General features: G+C 40.1%; 1 protein-coding gene across 3 annotated transcripts in view; it reads left to right on the top strand.

Moving 5' to 3' along the window:
- Positions 1 to 18,023, top strand: part of dph6 (diphthamine biosynthesis 6) — a 206,038-nt gene that overhangs the window by 179,782 nt on the left and 8,233 nt on the right. The gene's annotated exons all lie outside the window — the stretch shown is intronic.

Genomic DNA, 18,023 nt, shown 5'->3' with positions numbered 1-18,023 from the left:
GTACAGAAACATTTTAGATTTCCAAACGTTTGTTCATTTTCCGGCACAAAATTAAATGTTTCAGGAAAAAAGCGTGTATCCGAGCAGCATATTACATAAGAGAGCACTTTTCAGATGAAAAAAGAAAACATAATGAAGGTTACTGGGTTTTGGGGCAAAATGAAGAAGTGAGTGTGACAAAGTGTCCAGAAGAACTGTGGCTGGTTCTGCAAGACGCTCAGTAAAACCTACAGCTCATTTCCGCATAAAACAGCACTCACTGGACCCGAGACGGTGATTTTTGTGGCTACTGCCTCATCGAAGCGAAGCGAGGCGGTAGCCATTATGTCATCGTGTTGTAAGAATGAGTGTAACAATAGCGAAACTTCATAACCAATCAGCACTTATCCTGATCAAGTTCGATTACCCGTTCTACTTCTTGGTCAACTTCGGAACCAATCAGAACCAGAAACGAAATAAGAGAAACCTCGTTATTACTTAGTAGTATCAGAAGATAATCAGCAGATAAAAAGATAAATGAAATTCACTTCGTGGTTCGCCAAGGCTACGGATTCGATATCAAGTCAGTGGTGTTTATTTTAAGAAAATTGACCTTTTGATTATCGCAGCTTTTGTTTGGTCCTTCTGAAAGGTCAACTGAAAGGTTTTGTAAGTTTTTTCTGAGCTTTTTGGCAGATATATTGAAAAGCCGATGTCAAACCTCTCCTATTCGCTTTAATTTTTTTATTTTATTTTTTATTTTAGAGTCTTTACACTACACTTGTGAAACAGAATGTGCTCATTAGTACTAAATAATGCTTCGAAGACAATTCATGAACATGTGCTTTCTTACCATTTTGAAAACAGATGTATTTCACAGCACTGCATTTTGAACAAAACACAGTAAACAAAATTGGTAACCAAAATACTCCGAGCCCTGATGCTACTCGCAGTTTGGTGATGCTTGCAAGAGATGAGTCGAGTAGAACTGATAACGTGTGTATGTACTGTATGGACATGGGATCAGAAAACAATTTATTTATAAGCAGTAGCCACATGTACCCACAGGGTACCTTTTTTTTTTTAAAGCGAAGGGTCGTCTCACACCAAATATTGACTTTGTTTAATTTATTATGGCTTACTGATTACTGTTTATAGTATTTTTTTTAACGTTGAAACATTTCATTTCATTTTTTTTTTGTCTGCGGCATTTCTTTACATGTGCCTAAGACTTCTGCACAGGACTGTATAAACTGCTCCTTAGTCACATTGAGGCACATTCATAGCGGAGTTACAGATCATTCCAGACACATCAGTATTCGGCTCACAGGCGTAACTATGGACTTAAATTCATGACCTCACTTTAGTAATGGGGTTGCATTAAGTTGTGTGCACTAACTGTTGGTGCACAATATATATATATATACTATGTGTGTGTGTGTGTGTGTATATATATATATATATATATATATATATATATATATATATACTACGCATGATTTCGATTCGCATATCATTACAGCCCTAATATATATATATTAGGGCTGTAACGATACGCGAATCGAAATCGCGATACGCAGAGCCACGATCCGTATCGCGATACAAGAAGGCAGAATCGCGGTACACCCTTTCAAACTTCTCCTCAGCCCAAAAACAGAGGCGCTTCCAAACTTCAATTTATGAATACTTTACTTTTTATTTAAATTACATTTTAAACTTACTTAAATTACTTTTATTTTTTATATCTATTAGTAAGTTGTTTTTTCGCCGACCTGCGACAATCTTCTGCGAGTCACGCAACGTCCACACTCGCCACTGGCAGAGCATTCATTTCTTTTAAGCGGTCGCCATTCTGGTTGCGACGCAGGGAGCGAATCTGTAAACAAGCAGCTCATTGGCTGGCTAGGTGTGCCACAAGCCAATCACAATCACTTGACCGGAAAGCATGTCTGCTTGGGCGGAAGCCTTCTGCGGCAGTTACATTTTGACACGCGAGCAATGTTTCACCATAAAAATTCCGTAATTTCCATCTGTTTTCCGCGATCACAGAAAATCATTGGCCCTATGAGAGTGAGACAGTGAGAGAGCCACCCCCCCCCCCCCCCAAAAAAAAAAATCTTAACGGATTTACACGATTTGGAAAAATGACTTTTTCAGAACCGAAAAAACAGAACTTCCGGCTCAACAGTATTATTTTGAGAAATAAAACAATCTTTGGATATACATTTGTTCATTTTTGCATACATATTACTCATTCTCTGCAGTGGTCTGAATTATTTGTTATTACATAGTTAATGTAAGTAAGTAAATGTTAAGTCAAATTTACTACTTTAAAAAAACATTTAAAAAAAATCGTGGGCGTATCGAATCGTGGGTCAAAAATCGCGATACGAATCGAATCCTGAGTTGGGTGTATCGTTACAGCCCTAATATATATATATATATATATATATATATATATATATATATATAAAGCCTTGATGTGCTGAATCAAGTGCTATTTTATAAGTAGGAGGCAAATTGTCACAATAAACCAAGCATGCATTGAATACCATTAAAATACATTTAAACGTACATTGTACAGTTATACAATGTTATGTCTGATGTTAAAATAACCACCATTTTGTTTGTACCTTTCATCCACTTCCATTAAAGAGAAATCCAGGATGTTTCTTTAGAATAAATGTTTTCCCAAATCCCAAAAGTGCTCTAGTGTTCCCGAAGAGGAAAAAAAAAAATTGGCAATGACATTCATCACTTTGGCACACTTGTTGTTTCAAAGGGAATATAATCAATTAATGTTTTGATTGTAAGTGAAAGCTGAGATTTTACTGTCACTTTTAGGCCTCGCTGTTACTTATTATTGTAGGAAACAAAATCATGGTCACAGATGATGACTCGAAATAAGAACAGACTTGTCTCAGTGTGTAAACCACATAATACAGTTTTTTGTCGCCCCCCCACCGACGACCAGTACCAGTCAAAAGTTTGGACAACTCTTCTAATTTGGTGTTTTTTCTTTATTTTTATTAATTAAAAGGCATTTCAAGTCTTAAAGTAATGATGGGTGTCATTTCTCTTTACTTAGTTGAGCGGTTCTTGACATAATATGGATTACTACAGTTGTGGAATCAGGCTGTTTACTGTATTTTTATTATTCATTATTTAGAGTTTGATCTCAAACGCATTAAGAAGGGAAGAAATTGCTCTAATTAACTTTTGACGAGGCACCTGTTAATTGAAAAGTATTCCAGGTGACTACCTCATGAAGTTGGTTAAGATAATGCCGATAATGTGCAAAGCGTCATCAAGGTACTTTGAAGAATCGAAAATATGAAAAATAATTTATCTTTTGAACGCTTTATTGTTTATCACAAAACTCCATCTATATTCCAGATGTTATGTCATAGTTTTCATGTGTCTTCAGGATTGTTCGACAATGTAGAAAATAGTCACAATACAGAAAAACCTATGGATGAGTAGGGGCGTCCAAACTTTTGACTGGAACTGTATGTGATTGAGGTGTTATTATGTAACAAGCTGTGTAAAGCTGGAAGGCATGCATTCACTGGCTACTTTAATGACGCATATCAAGTGAAAATTCTAATTCAGTCCAAATTGCTTGAAACTGCTCTCATTGAATTCAGAATTGAATGCAGAACAACATACTTTTTACAGATTTAAAATACGTTGATCCGTTCTTGAGATATTACAAATCAAAGATTGAAAAAACGGCTTAATTTTTAGAAACCTGCCGTAATATTCTGTATTCGGATCACATGGTCCAAAACGGGCCTCATTAACCAATGAGATCAAATGTTTTTTCTACATAACTTTTCTATTTTTCAAGATATTTACATAGAAATTGGCAGGCACATAGATGGTTGTATACTGAATACAAAGTTTAGAAAATTAGTTAAAACAAATTTTGCAAATTAGTATTAATTGTGCTAATCGGGTAAACCATTAAATTGGTACACTCAATAAAAAGTAATAAAAGATTATTTCTAATCCCCTCTTTGTGCTCTGAAGGCCTTTGTATGTCTCAAAAGTAGGGCCTAGTAGTGTTTATATTAAAGAATATAAATGATAATATTCACAACTTTCAAGGCGAACCTCAAAAAACCTGTCTGATCCACATCCAATAAACAATTCACATTCATTGAACTGAAATTGACACTTGCATTTCCAACTTCCGGTTTTAAAAAAAAATCTCATTCCGACCACTAAGATCTCAGTGTTTTTCATCAAAACAGCTCCAGTTATATTCTAAAATAGTTATTAGTTTACATGAATCGGTTTGATTTGAAAAAATAAGTAGGTAAAGCTATGAAAACTGACTTCAAAGTCTCCCGTGACTCATAACATCAAAACTAGCAGACGGAAAATTTTGCCGAATAATTCATCAGAAACAGTGAGAGCGAGAGAACGTCCCTATAAAAGTTACCTGATTGATATTCACGAGTAATCCAGTCAGAAACTGATCAGAAGAGAGAGAGAGACAGCCTGAGCGATTTCCTGTGACTCAGAAAGCACCGGGAGTTTCCCGACGTCCTGCGAGCAGAGAGTGAACTCTGTTGTACCAACTTCAACCTGCCGTTCCTCCCAAAGTACTGAACAGATCTTAACCAGATACATTTCATTGGAAAGCAGAGATTATACGCTTTTTTTTTTTATGATAGTATTCATGATAGAAAATATTCAAGAGTGAAGCAATGACAGGTTTGGAAACTTAGATGAGCGTCTGCATGCAGAATTTTCACAGCATGGCCAGCGAGGATCTAATATGCCTACTTTAATAGGAACATCTATGTACGTGCTCATACGTGCAAATTCACGATAAGCCAGTTATGTGGAAATTGTGCAAATACAAATCAAGAGCCTTAGTTTGTTTGTTGATGCTTGTTATGAATATTAACCGAAACTCCTGACTGCTTTCTGCATGATTTTATGCATTGCTTTGCTGTCACATGATTGGCTGATTTGGAAAATTGAACGAATGGGTAAGTGTACAGGAGTTCCTATTAAAGTATATGGTATATAGGGTATGTGATTTTTGACAGACACAGATTTTACTGAACACGTACTGAACATGTAAACAGAGTCTCCACTGGTATCATATCAGGGGAACAGTGGCACCATGATCATAACAGCATCATTACATGGCACTGGTTTTATGTTTATTCGTTTTCTTTAGAAGTCAGTAAGTCAAGATTTTCGCCACTCGTTCCGTGCAAATGGTAAACTTTCTTACAAGTTGAGTCACCTTGACTTTATACTATTCGACATTTCAGTGACCTGAATGACTGAAAAGCTTCATAGACATTTTCACCGGCACACTGTAAAAAATGTAACTTGCAAAATTGTTGAGTGAAAAAAGGATTCTAAGTTCAATGAACCAATTTCCCTTCTAATTGTTCAAGTAACTAAAAAAAAAAAAATAGTTGAGACGCCTTTCCTTTATGGAATCGATTTTGTGCCAAAATGTTCATACAATACTTTTGAAATGTCAAACAAAAACGACAAATCAAAATACAAAAAAAAAGTCAATTTTTTTTAGACTGGCAAACAAATTATTCGTGTAATCGTGCAAAATATCAGTCTATTACTCTTCAGAAACCTTTTATTTTTGTTCCGCGTCTTTCTCAGTTTTGTTTGACGTAATTTATTTTGGTTGCGATTCCAGCTTTCTCGTTTGCGCTCCCTGACTTTTTGCTTGCAGTTTTGGCACAAACTTCACGTGTGGGTGGGCTGTCCAGGACTGCATTCCCATTGGCTAACTTGTGTTTGACTGACAGCTACACTCAGCGATTCCCCCGGAGGCTATTGCGGCCATTTCGTACTCGGATTCTGGCGGACTGTTTGACGAGTGACCGATCCATTGACGGTAAACAAGGATCGAGTGGACTTCAGTGGCGACTATGATATTGAATTAATTCAACAAAGTGTAAGTACGGGACAAATGTGTTGTATGTGTTGCAGTAGTACACATTATGTAGGTGTGTTTAACGTTAGCAAGACAGCTATTATTTTGGGTAGTGGAGCTAAGGCGAACATTTGACTTGCCATGAAACACCTGCATAATGTGTACTACTGCAACACATTTGTCCTGTACTTACATTTGTCCCGTACTTACACGTACTATATCTCTCTCTCTATCTGTGTGTCGTGCATCAGGTGGATAAGGCACCAACCCGAGGTCATTTCCTGATCCCTCCCCATCTCTCTCTCCCGCTCATTTCCTGTCTCTACACTGCCCTATCCAATAAAGGTGGAAAAAGCCCAAAAAAAATCTTAAAAAGAATAATTTAGGATAACTTAATGTTTTTTGTGCCAACTTGCTTTTCCAAGTTAATTGGAATGATTATTTCAATTTATTTCAACCAGGGCTTTGAACCAGAATTTTTTTCCTATTGGTTCGTTCCGAACAGAAACGGAATTTTAACGTTTCCGGTTTTGGGTTCCACCATTAAATAGACGTTCCCGAACCGGTTAGAACAAAAAAATTTCGTTCCTGGAACGGTTAATTACGTTCCCTGTCAGCTGTTTAACAAATGGCTATAAAATTATGTCTCTGTCTCGTCCAGCTTAAGCCAAATGTAGGCTAATTCTATTACAACCTTCATTAAATAAGACAAGAAATAATTCAAAACAATTATTATTTCAAATGTTGGCGATTTGGATTCTCAGTATGTCTTCCCATCTACACAAACAGAAAAAGTGCCAAAAATGAAAGATAATTCGTTTAGTGTGTTACCAAAGGCTAGTCAGGCCCTATGCATTGATAGGCTAACAGAGGTTAACGTCATTTAATGTTCGCGAGCCTCTCATTAACGTGGACAAATATATTGATATCGTGTTTGAAATTGACGTTTTTGAATAACGATAGACTGCAATATTTACCTCTTATTTAAGATGTGGAGACGTGATAGTAGTCCACCCTCCCGCTCTCTCCATTCAGTCAGCGAACGTCACACAGGAAGTGAACCCCAGCGGGTTATAGAAACTTGCGCAGGAGAAGAATGACTTTATTTGTAGGCTACGGAAACTTTGAGGAACGAAATAAAAACCAGTATTAACCGGTTACCATTATTTTTAATAAGCGTTTCTGTTCCGGAACATAAAAAATAATAAAGTTTCTGGTTTCGTTTCTGTTCCATGTGAAATAGAAAAAGTTCCCGGTTTTCGTTTTCGTTCCTTGAACCGGTTCAAAGCCCTGATTTCAACATCACAATTTGAATCCACTGAACTTGCTAAATAAAGTAAGGTCAACATAGAATACTCATCTGTGTCGACTTAAAAGAGCAAGTCAGCACAACTATTTGGCCCGGAGTTGAGTTTACTCAAAATCCTTTGGCAGCAGGTTGCGTTCCATTTTTAAGTTGGCTTGACTAATTTTTTTTTACAGTGCAGTGACCTTATGTTTATACATGACATTGCGTTCCAGTGTATGTTTGAATGCATCTATTAACCTGTCGTTGAAGTGGAATCCGTTCTCTTGCCATGGAAGACACTCATGCCCTATAAGAGTGCCACAGGCCTGCTTCATGGGTCACAGCACCCGCTTAAGAAATCCTGAGTGGGTAAAATAAATTATTGTGTCTTTTAACCACTGATGCGGGATGTAAGACTTTATGTGATGCATCAGAACTATGCTAGTAACCATAGTGGAAGTCTGAACATTGGTAACAGGATACTAATTTAATGATTACAGCTCATAAAGCATGTTGTCATTACATCTGTAATGCTTTTTATAACTTTTGTGAGATTTTACGGTCCAGATGCAGACCCGGCTAAGTATTTTAGCAGACTGAGAACTGAGTAGAGCCAGTACGCATACAAGGGGGGGAAAAAAACTGGCTATGAACCAGCTTGGTGTCTGCTTATTCAATTGCATGCATTTATATGAATTATTTTGGTGAAGGTAACTCATCAGACCGGAGACTAGCTACAGGGATAGAGACATTAGGTCAAGATAGTGTTTTCACAGATTTTTTTTTTTTTTCATTTATTGACAACCCCATTTCCAAAAAAAGTTGGGATGATCTGTAAAATATAAATAAAAACAGAATGTGATGAGTTGCAAATCATGGAAACTCTATATTTTATTGAAAATAAAACAAAGACAAAATATCAAATGTTGAAACTGAGAAATTTTATTGTTTTTTGGAAAAAATATATTCTGATTTTCAATATGATACCAGCAGTACGTCTGAAAAAGTTGGGATGGTGCGTGTTTACCACTGTGTTGCATCACCTCAACTTTTAACAACGCTCTGTAACTGGTTGGGAATTGAGGAGACCAACTGTTGTAGTTTTGAAAGCGAAATGTTGTCCCAGGGAAGCACAGTGGTGTAGTGGTTAGCACTGTCGCCTCACAGCAAGAAGGTTCTGGGTTCGAGCCCCGTGGCCGGCGGGGACCTTTCTGTGTGGAGTTTGCATGTTCTCCCCATGTCCGCGTGGGTTTCCTCCGGGTGCTCCGGTTTCCCCCACAGTCTAAAGACATGCAGGTTAGGCTAATTGGTGGCTCTAAATTGACCATAGGTGTGAGTGTGAATGGTTGTTTGTCTCTATGGCCAAGTTTACATTAGACCGTATCTGTCTCGTTTTCTTCGCGGATGCACTGTCCGTTTACATTAAAACGCCTGGAAACGCCGGGAAACGGGAATCCGCCAGGGTCCACGTATTCAATCCAGATCATGTCTGGTCCGGTGCTGTGTAAACATTGAGAATACGCGGATACGCTGTGCTGAGCTCTAGCTGGCGTCGTCATTAGACAACGTCACTGTGACATCCACCTTCCTGATTCGCTGGCGTTGGTCATGTGACGCGACTGCTGAAAACCGGCGCGGACTTCCGCCTTGTATCACCTTTCATTAAAGAGTATAAAAGTATGAAAATACTGCCCATTGTGTAGTTATGATTGTCTTTAGGCTTGCCATCCTTCCACTTGCAAGTGGTAAGTGACGCGCATGCCCGACATGCGCTGGGATCACACACACAGCGGCTCAGTCCCAAATCACTGCTTGTGCGCTCCACTCGCGCGCTCTGTGAGCTGCGCAGGGCTGGAGTGCGCACCCTCCAGAGGGCACTCGCTGTTCAGGGCGGAGTGATTTGGAGCGCAGGATGCCTGCGGAGCCGAGCATATCCGTGTATTGGCGTTGCTGTGTGCAGGCGAATCGTGTATTGGCGTTGCTGTGTGCACACTAATCGTTTTAAAAACGTTAATCTGATGATCCGCTGATACGGTCTAATGTAAACCCCACCTATGTGTCAGCCCTGTGATGACCTGGTGACTTGTCCAGGGTGTACCCTGACTCTCGCCCATAGTCAGCTGGAATAGGCTCCAGCTTGCCTGCAACCCTGCACAGGATAAGCGGTTATGGATAATGGATGGATGGAATGTTGTCCCATTCTTGCCTGATATGCAGTTTCAGTTGCTCAACATTTCGGGGTCTCCTTTGTCATAGTTTGCATTTGTAATGTTTTCAGTGCGCCAAATGTTTTCAGTGGAAAACAGGTCTGGATTGCAGGCAGGCCAGTTTAGCACCCGAACTCTTTTACTATGGAGCCATGCAGTTTTAATATGTGCAGAAAGCCGTTTGAGATTGTCTTGCTGAAATAAGCAAGGCCTTCCTTGAAAAACATGTTGCTGGATGGCAGCATGTTGCTCCAAAACCTGTATATATCATTCAGCATTAATGTTGCCTTCACAGATGTGCAAGCTACCCATGTCATGTGCACTAATGCACCCTCATACCATCACAGACGCTGGCTTTTGAACTGTGCACTGATGATAAGCCGGATGGTCCCTCTCCTCTTTAGCCTGGAGGACGTGGTGTCCATGATTTCTAAAAAGAATTTCTACTTTTGATTCGTCAGACCTCGGGACAATTTTCCACTTCGCCTCAGTCCATCGTAAAAGAGCTCGGCCCAGAGAAGGTGTCGGTGTTTCTGGGTATTGTTTATATCCGGTTTTAACTTGCATTTGTGGATGCAGTAATGAACTGTTTTCACAGACGATGGTTTTCTGAAGTGTTCCTGAGCCCATACAGTGATTTCCACTACAGACACGTGTCTGCTTTTAATGCAGTGTCTCCTGAGGGCCTGAAGATCACAGGCATCCAATGTCAGTTTTCAGCCTTGTCTCTTGCATACAGAGATTTCTCCAGATTCTCTGAATCTTGTAATGATATTATGGACCATAGATGATGTGATCCACAAATTTTTTTGCAGTTTTACATTGAGGAACATTATTCTTAAACTGTTGCACTGTTTGCCCACGCAGTCTTTCACAGAGTAGTGAACCCCTCCCCATCTTTACTTCTGAGAGACTCCGCCTCTCCGGGATGCTCTTTTTATACCCAATCATGTTATTGACCTGTTGCCAGTTAACTTAATTACATTTTTTTTTTTACATTACACAACTTTTCCAGACTTTTGTTGCCCCATCCCAACTTTTTTGAAACATGTTGCTGGCACTAAATTCAAAGCCGGCATATGTTTAAAAATAAAAAAAATTCTCAGTTTCAACATGTGTTGTCTTTGTACTGTTTTCAATGAAATATAGGGTTTCCATGATCTGCAAACCATCACATTCTGTTTTTATTTACAGTTTACACAGCGTCCCAACATTTTTTTGTACTTTCTTTGGTCTGATTGGTTAAAAAAGTGAAATGACGTAAAAAAAAAAGTTAAACCATAGAAACAGAATGGTCAAAGAAGCATGTGTTTTTTTTTCCTCTCCATGCCAAACGTAAAACAGATGTGTCTCATCTGTTCAGAGTCCAATGTGGCAGTGGTGACATGAAGCACAAGTATGAAACAAAACATAACCACCACTTAGAATTTTACTTATTCATGGCCATTAACAATTCATTAATGGTTCAGAATTAAAAGGTAACCGTTGCCATCATTTATTTATGGCCTTTGTAAGCCAAAAATTTGAAGTAGCAGCACTTTTTACAAACTGTAGATGTTGTAGAGAGTTGGTTCTAGTGCCTGTGAGGACATCGTAATCTGAACAGTATCAGACGCTGGCCGATATGCAGCATATCGGTATGATACTGTATTAGTATTGCGTTTTAAAATTAGGTTGGTCATTCAGTTTTAATTCAATAAATAACAATAAAATACGCCCATATACATGCCATGCCTTGCTGTTGATTACCCAGCTCTTGTTTGATGGACATCAGTCATTCAGCTCTCAGAAGAAGTTCTGATGAAGTACTGTGCAAAAGTCTTAGCCACATGCAAAGAAATGCTGACCAAAGATGCCTTCATAAAATCCTTTGCTTTAAAAAAAAAAATCGTCTCGGGTACAAGTTGTACAGTTTTATAAGGAAGTTAGCTGGTATGTTTTACTGAACATCTTGCAGAACCGGCCACAGTTCTTCTGGAGACTTTAGGCGCATTCGGACTGGATGAACTTTTTCATAGTTCTAAGAACTGTTGGAGGAAGTTCCCTTTTTTGTGTGTCCACACTGCAGATACAGAGGACAATCATTGTTCTTACAATGCTGTTTTGAGGGACTTTTTTTTTTTTTTTAAGCTCCGACTTCAGGGTAGGTACTGTCCCAGCACAAGAGGAACCATGAGTGACGTAAGTGTATGGTGATTGGTGTAGACATACAGTACCAGTCCATAGTTTGGACACACCTTCTAATTCATTGTTTTTTTTTTCTTTATTAAAAGACACTTCATGTCTTAAAGTAATGATGGATGTTGTTTCGCTTTACTTAGGCCCTGTCCACACGGCAATGGATTCAGGTGACTCCGATACAATTGCTTATCGTTTAGGCCTGGCGTCCACACAGCACCGGCGTTTTGGGTGCCCAAAACGCAATCTTTTTGAGAACGGGTTCTAGAGTGGAAAGATCTGGCAACATTGCCGTTGTGAAGTCGTCTGGATGAGTAGAACGGATTTGTTTACGATGACGTCACAACCACATGACTGTGAGTGCTTCACGCCGGGTAGAAGTGTAACGAATATCACCAGGAAAAAGCCTTACAGAGCACTAGTGAGAGTGAAACACGAGCTTGGATATTATTATTATTATTATTATTATGTTCAGTGTTAGTTCACAGTAGTAATGCAAGAAGCAGAATAGTGACAGTAATAGTGAAGCAAAAACATGCAATTGTACAAACACTGCAGCTCTACAGCAAAATATTCATTTATGAAATGGTCTGATTCTTAACACCAGTAGTGCCAATGATCATCTCATTGCGATGCGAGTTGTCAACAAATCCTATAACTTGGTTCATGAAACGCGCTTACAAAATATTTTCACTGTGAATATTTATTGTGTAATGGTGCAATCCCGCCAGCAAAAATAGGGAAAAAAAGGAGCGATCTCACCTCTTCAGATGTTGATTTAAATCCGACAATACATTCCTCAAAAAGAGCGTAGAGGAGCAAATTAATCCAATTTATTCCGGACCATTAAAGACGCCGCCTTCCGCGTAGAATCATACGTCATCCTCGCCGCCATATTGGAGAGGTCAAAGCGGAGAATAAAGATTCATGTGCTGCCTTTAACTGTACCAACAGGTTTACTGTCCAAACGAGATCACATGGGATTACCTTTCACAAGTGAGAAACAACAAATTAATCCATCAACGTGTACTATTCAATTTATTCCGGACCATTAAAGACGCCGCCTTCCGCGTAGAATCATACGTCATCCTCGCCGCCATATTGGAGAGGTCAAAGCGGAGAATAAAGATTAGCTGCGTTTAACTGTACCAACAGGTTTGCCGTCCAAACGAGATCACATGGGATTACCTTTCACAGGTGAGACTGGAAAAATACTTTTCATTGTATTTGGTCATTATAATGTAATTTTACGAACAGATTTTCCTGACTTTGTGGCTAATATGAAGTCTCGCGCATAATAGTTTATGCGCATGCGTCCTTACTTCTTCTATTGTTCTGGTGTCTCCGAAGGGACCGTCTTACAGCGCCCCTAGAGGTGTGGCATGTGTATTGCATCGTTTTCAGCAAGCGTTGCGTTGCCATATGGACCTGATATTTTACTGATTGTTGCCCATTTGGAAGCGATATATTTTTAAATAACATCTCGTTGCCGTTGTCGTGTGGATGTAGCCTTAGTTGAGCGGTTCTTGACATCATATGGATTACTACAGTTGTGAAAGAAAGAAAGAAAGAAAGAAAGAAAGAAAGAAAGAAAGAAAGAAAGAAAGAAAGCACAACTTTATTCATCACACACTTGTGAAATTTCCTCTCTGCATTTAACCCATCTGAAGCAGTGAACACACACATGCACACACACACGTGAGCAATGAGCACACACACACACATACCCAGAGCAGTGGGCAGCCATGCTAACAGCACCCGGGGAGCAGTTGGGAGTTCGGTGCCTTGCTCAAGGGCACCTCAGCCCAAGTCCGTCCCATATTAACCTAACCGCATGTCTTTGGACTGTGGGGGAAACCAGAGCACCCGGAGGAAACCCACGCAGACACGGGGAGAACATACAAACTCCACACAGAAAGGCCCTCGCCGGCCGCTGGGTTCAAACCCAGAACCTTCTTGCTGTGAGGCAACAGTGCTAACCACTACACCACCGTGCTGCCCATAGGGCTATTTACTGTATTTTTTATTATTTACTATTTACTGCTTGATCTCAAACACATTAAGAAGGCAAGAAATTGCACTAATTAACATTTGACGAGGCATCTATTAATTGAAAAGCATTCCAGGTGACTACCTCATGAAGCTGGTTAAAGGAGAACTGAAGACAAATTTTTATTATCAGAATTCTATTTCTCATTTTATTAAATATCGGAATGCATTTTTGATCGCTATTTTGTCGCTGCTATAGCAAGTTATGAGTGTTTGAAATATGCTCTGTAATATATCAGTCCATATGTCAAAGAGAAGGCCGTAAACGAGATTCGTTGAGACCTGTGCGAGACATCGTAGGACGGAAGTAAAACGTACAGCGGAAATCAAAGTGACCGACGTCTGCCAACGTTGTCAAAAGACGCGCGCGCCCTCTTTCGAATGCTGATGTAATCAAGCTGGAAGTTTTGTTTGTTTTGATGGCAATCAGGAAAGTTTGAAAAAAGTAGGCAGTAATCGTCATTTAAACTCGTTTTTGTGCAATATTTTGTTTGGAAAACAGTTTTCAAAATGGCGGCACTGACACCTGGCTGACACTTCACGTTTCGAAGTCTCGCACAAGTCTCATGAAGATCGCGCAGATAAGCGACGCCTGCCGTGGACCAAACAAACTCAATTCAACACGGCTAGAAACCGAATAGGCCGGTAAGTATATTTAATTGCAATTAGTTGGCAATACGAGTCACGATATAAAGTTAGTAAAACCGAAAACGTAATTGAATAACACGTTAATTAAGAAATAAAGCAAGTTTAAAAATTATTTCAGTTCTCCTTTAAGATAATGCCACTAGTGTTCAAAGCGTCATCAAGGTAAATGCTGGCTATGTTGAAGAATCCAAAACATGAAAATTATTTCATTTTTAAGCACTTTTTTGTTTACGACATAACTCCATATAGGGGCGGCACGGTGGTGTAGTGGTTAGCGCTGTCGCCTCACAGCAAGAAGGTCCGGGTTCGAGCCCCGTGGCCGGCGAGGGCCTTTCTGTGCGGAGTTTGCATGTTCTCCCCGTGTCCACGTGGGTTTCCTCCGGGTGCTCCGGTTTCCCCCACAGTCCAAAGACATGCAGGTTAGGTTAACTGGTGACTCTAAATTGACCGTAGGTGTGAATGTGAGTGTGAATGGTTGTCTGTGTCTATGTGTCAGCCCTGTGATGACCTGGCGACTTGTCCAGGGTGTACCCCGCCTTTCGCCCGTAGTCAGCTGGGATAGGCTCCAGCTTGCCTGCGACCCTGTAGAACAGGATAAAGCGGCTAGAGATAATGAGATGAGATGAGACATTTGTACCAAAAAGTGGTGCCTAAGACTTTTCACATTACTGTAAAGCCTTCTACTCTGTTAAAGCATATACGCAGATCCATGGCCTCACTTTTTGTTTATGAATGCCTTGAGACCTCAAGAATGGCACAGGAATAGTTTTAAGCGTTAACAATATATCTAATATAGTAATTTTTACGATTAAAGTGATTCATATAGGTAGAGGTCTGAATGAATGACCTTGACATCTGTGACATCACAACAGGAAGTCTATCGGTCTCATCGCCGTTTCCGCTATACTAAAACACAGAGCTGACTGCAACTCCGATCCTCCATTTTGAGCTAATTTATCGCCATGCCACATAGATGTGTTGCTGGCGGGTGCAGCAACACGACAGAAGGTGGATTTATGTTGCATTCACGGCCCTAGAATGTTCAAACTGCAAAGATTTGGACGCGTTTTGCGAGAAGTTCACGGGCACATTGGGCGCCTATGAAGTGGTCTCTCCTCTGCTCTGCACATTTTACTGAAGACTCGTACAAGACCTCTGATCTGTTGAGGAGCGTTGGCTATAAGCCCATATTGAAAGAGGGTGCAGTACCAACAATTAAAGGAAAAGAAAACTACAAAAAAAGGAAAGTATTTATTTTATTATTATTTTTTTTAAAAGGAAAGTAAGTTCAGTTGCACCAATTCTCCTGGAGTGTGAGCTGAGGGTTGTTGGTAAAACCCAAGACTGAACGGGACGTGACATATTATCGCTCGGGCAGTGACCTCTCGGCGGTTGTTGCTAAAACCGGTGACGTCCTGTCCCGTCCTGGGTTTTAGTAATTGCCTGAGCCGAGCAGTAATGGCGGAGTACTCAGTATGGAGAAAATGGAGAATGAGTGGACCAGCTGTCTGATTTCTCCACTTGCCTCAGCAGCAATATCTCACCCTTACATGGGAGAAGCGAATGAACGGAGAACTGAACGAACAACTGAAAGTCAGATTGTTTCAAAACAATCGGCCACAAGATCGGCCTTCAAGAAGTAAGAACACAGACGGGTAAGCTCCGACTCTCATTTGGATACAAAACAACAAAAGCAACAACACTTGTTGTTTACCTGCGTTTAGATTAATACATGTAACTTGTATTGTGTGTTTAAGTTACCGGTATAAGATTATTTAATTTGCTTCAGAATGTGATTGTCTCAGTTCATCTGATTATTTAATTAGCCTTTTACGTTTTATCAGTGAAAATGCATGCATGTACATGTATGTTGCGTAAGTTATAACACCCATCCTGTTTTAATGAGAGTCAACCCACAATCAGTGAAGTCAAATCAGTCTTAGTTGAGCAAGTCGGTAACGGCATTTCTTACTTTCACCATAAATTTTTATTTATATGACTTTGGTCTGTAGCTGTAAAAGGCCTCGGCCTTAAAACCGGTTCCTGCAGTGACGTCACGCGCTCAGGGCTGGCTGGCTCAGAGGGGCGGCTCGAATGCCAACTTTGCGGTCAATTTTATCTCTCAAATATATATTTTTTATTCCCATTTATGCAGCATACAAGAGTCAAGGATGGATATACTATCCGCTCAGAAATTTATTTAAAAATAAAGGTTCTGCGTATCTCCTTTAAGTACATGCTTTAACTTTGCTCCAGCTCTCACTTCATAAGTACAGCTTAGCTGCTGCTCGCTTGGCCTTCCAGCCACAATGATCACTCTCTTCAGCCTAAACAATTTTCATGAGCCGACGCTTGCTAATTGCACAGCCATTTACCACTTAATTTGAAACAGTTTGAGGTGCACTGTAGCACAGCTAAACCCCACTAGAAGCCCTTTAGGCCCACCAGAGCTGGCATTTTCACAGAAAAAGACTCTCAGCGTCTTTCCGTGCCATCTGTGTTTTTAAATTTTTATTGAAGATCAGTGTTGCATTTTTAAAATATAATATTGTGTTTCACTGCTGTTATTGAGGTTGCGTTTATTGGTATAAAAAAAAACAGCATGCAGTGATTTAAGAGAATTGTGTAGGGGATTTTTAAAAATTGTGTGTGGGGGGGTTCTTTCTTTTTTTTTTGTCCCACACGACAGCCTTAGGCTGCTATTCCTCTGCTAATGTGGTGGCTGTGATGATGCGTGTAATGGCTCTGGAGAGGGTAATTAAGGGCTAAAGGAGACGACTGGGATTCCAGTGCATTGAACAGAATGAACTCGTGTATTTATGCCAAATGATACAAGTAAAAGTGTTTTTTTGTTGTTGTTGTTGTTGTTTTTTAAAGTTGCTTCACATTGCGTTATCTGTTCCACTAAGGCCCTGTCCACACGGCAACGGATTCAGGTGAATCTGATAAAATTGTTTATCGTTTCGGCCTGGCGTCCACATGGCACCGGCGTTTTGGGTGCCCCAAAACGAAATCTTTTGAGAACGGGTTCCAGAGTGGAAAAATCTGGCAACGGCGCCGTTGCGAAGTCGTCTGGATGAGTAGAACGGATTTGTTTACGATGACGTCACAACCACATGACTGTCAGTGCTTCACGCCGGGTAGAAGTGTAACGAACTCGATGCGAGTTGTCAACAAATCCTATAACTTGGTTAATGAAATGCACTTACAAAATATTTTCACTGTGAATATTTATTGTGTAATGGTGCAAAGTAAGAGAGAGAGAGAGAGAGAGAATAGCCCTTAGGGCAGAGTCAATCCCGCCAGCAAAAATAGGGAAAAAAAAAGGAGCGATCTCACCTCTTCAGATGTTTATTCCGGACCATTAAAGAATTCTGGAGGATATCAGAATGTTGGCGTACCGGCTTCCATCTACCCCCGTTCATTCCTCTTTCCGCGTCTCCATTCAAACAACGAGCACGTGATTTAAAGGGACTATATCCATAGGATAGGGAGTGGGAAAGTGTGTGCGTGTGACAGTGACAGTCACTGTGCGCATGCACAGTTATGCGCATGCGTCTACTTCTATTGTTCTGGTGTCTCCGATGGGACCGTCTTACAGCGCACGTAGTGGTGTGGCATGTGTATTGCATCGTTTTCAGCAAGCGTTGCGTTGCCATGTGAACCTGATATTTTACTGATCCGTTGCCCATGTGGACGCGATATTTAAAAAAAAAAAATCTCGTTGCCGTTGTCGTGTGGATGTAGC

The sequence above is a fragment of the Neoarius graeffei genome, chromosome 11 (genome assembly GCF_027579695.1).
Source record: "Neoarius graeffei isolate fNeoGra1 chromosome 11, fNeoGra1.pri, whole genome shotgun sequence".
NCBI lineage: Eukaryota > Metazoa > Chordata > Actinopteri > Siluriformes > Ariidae > Neoarius > Neoarius graeffei.
Note: the sequence above shows the minus strand (reverse complement) of the source record. Positions and strands in the feature narration are given on the sequence as shown.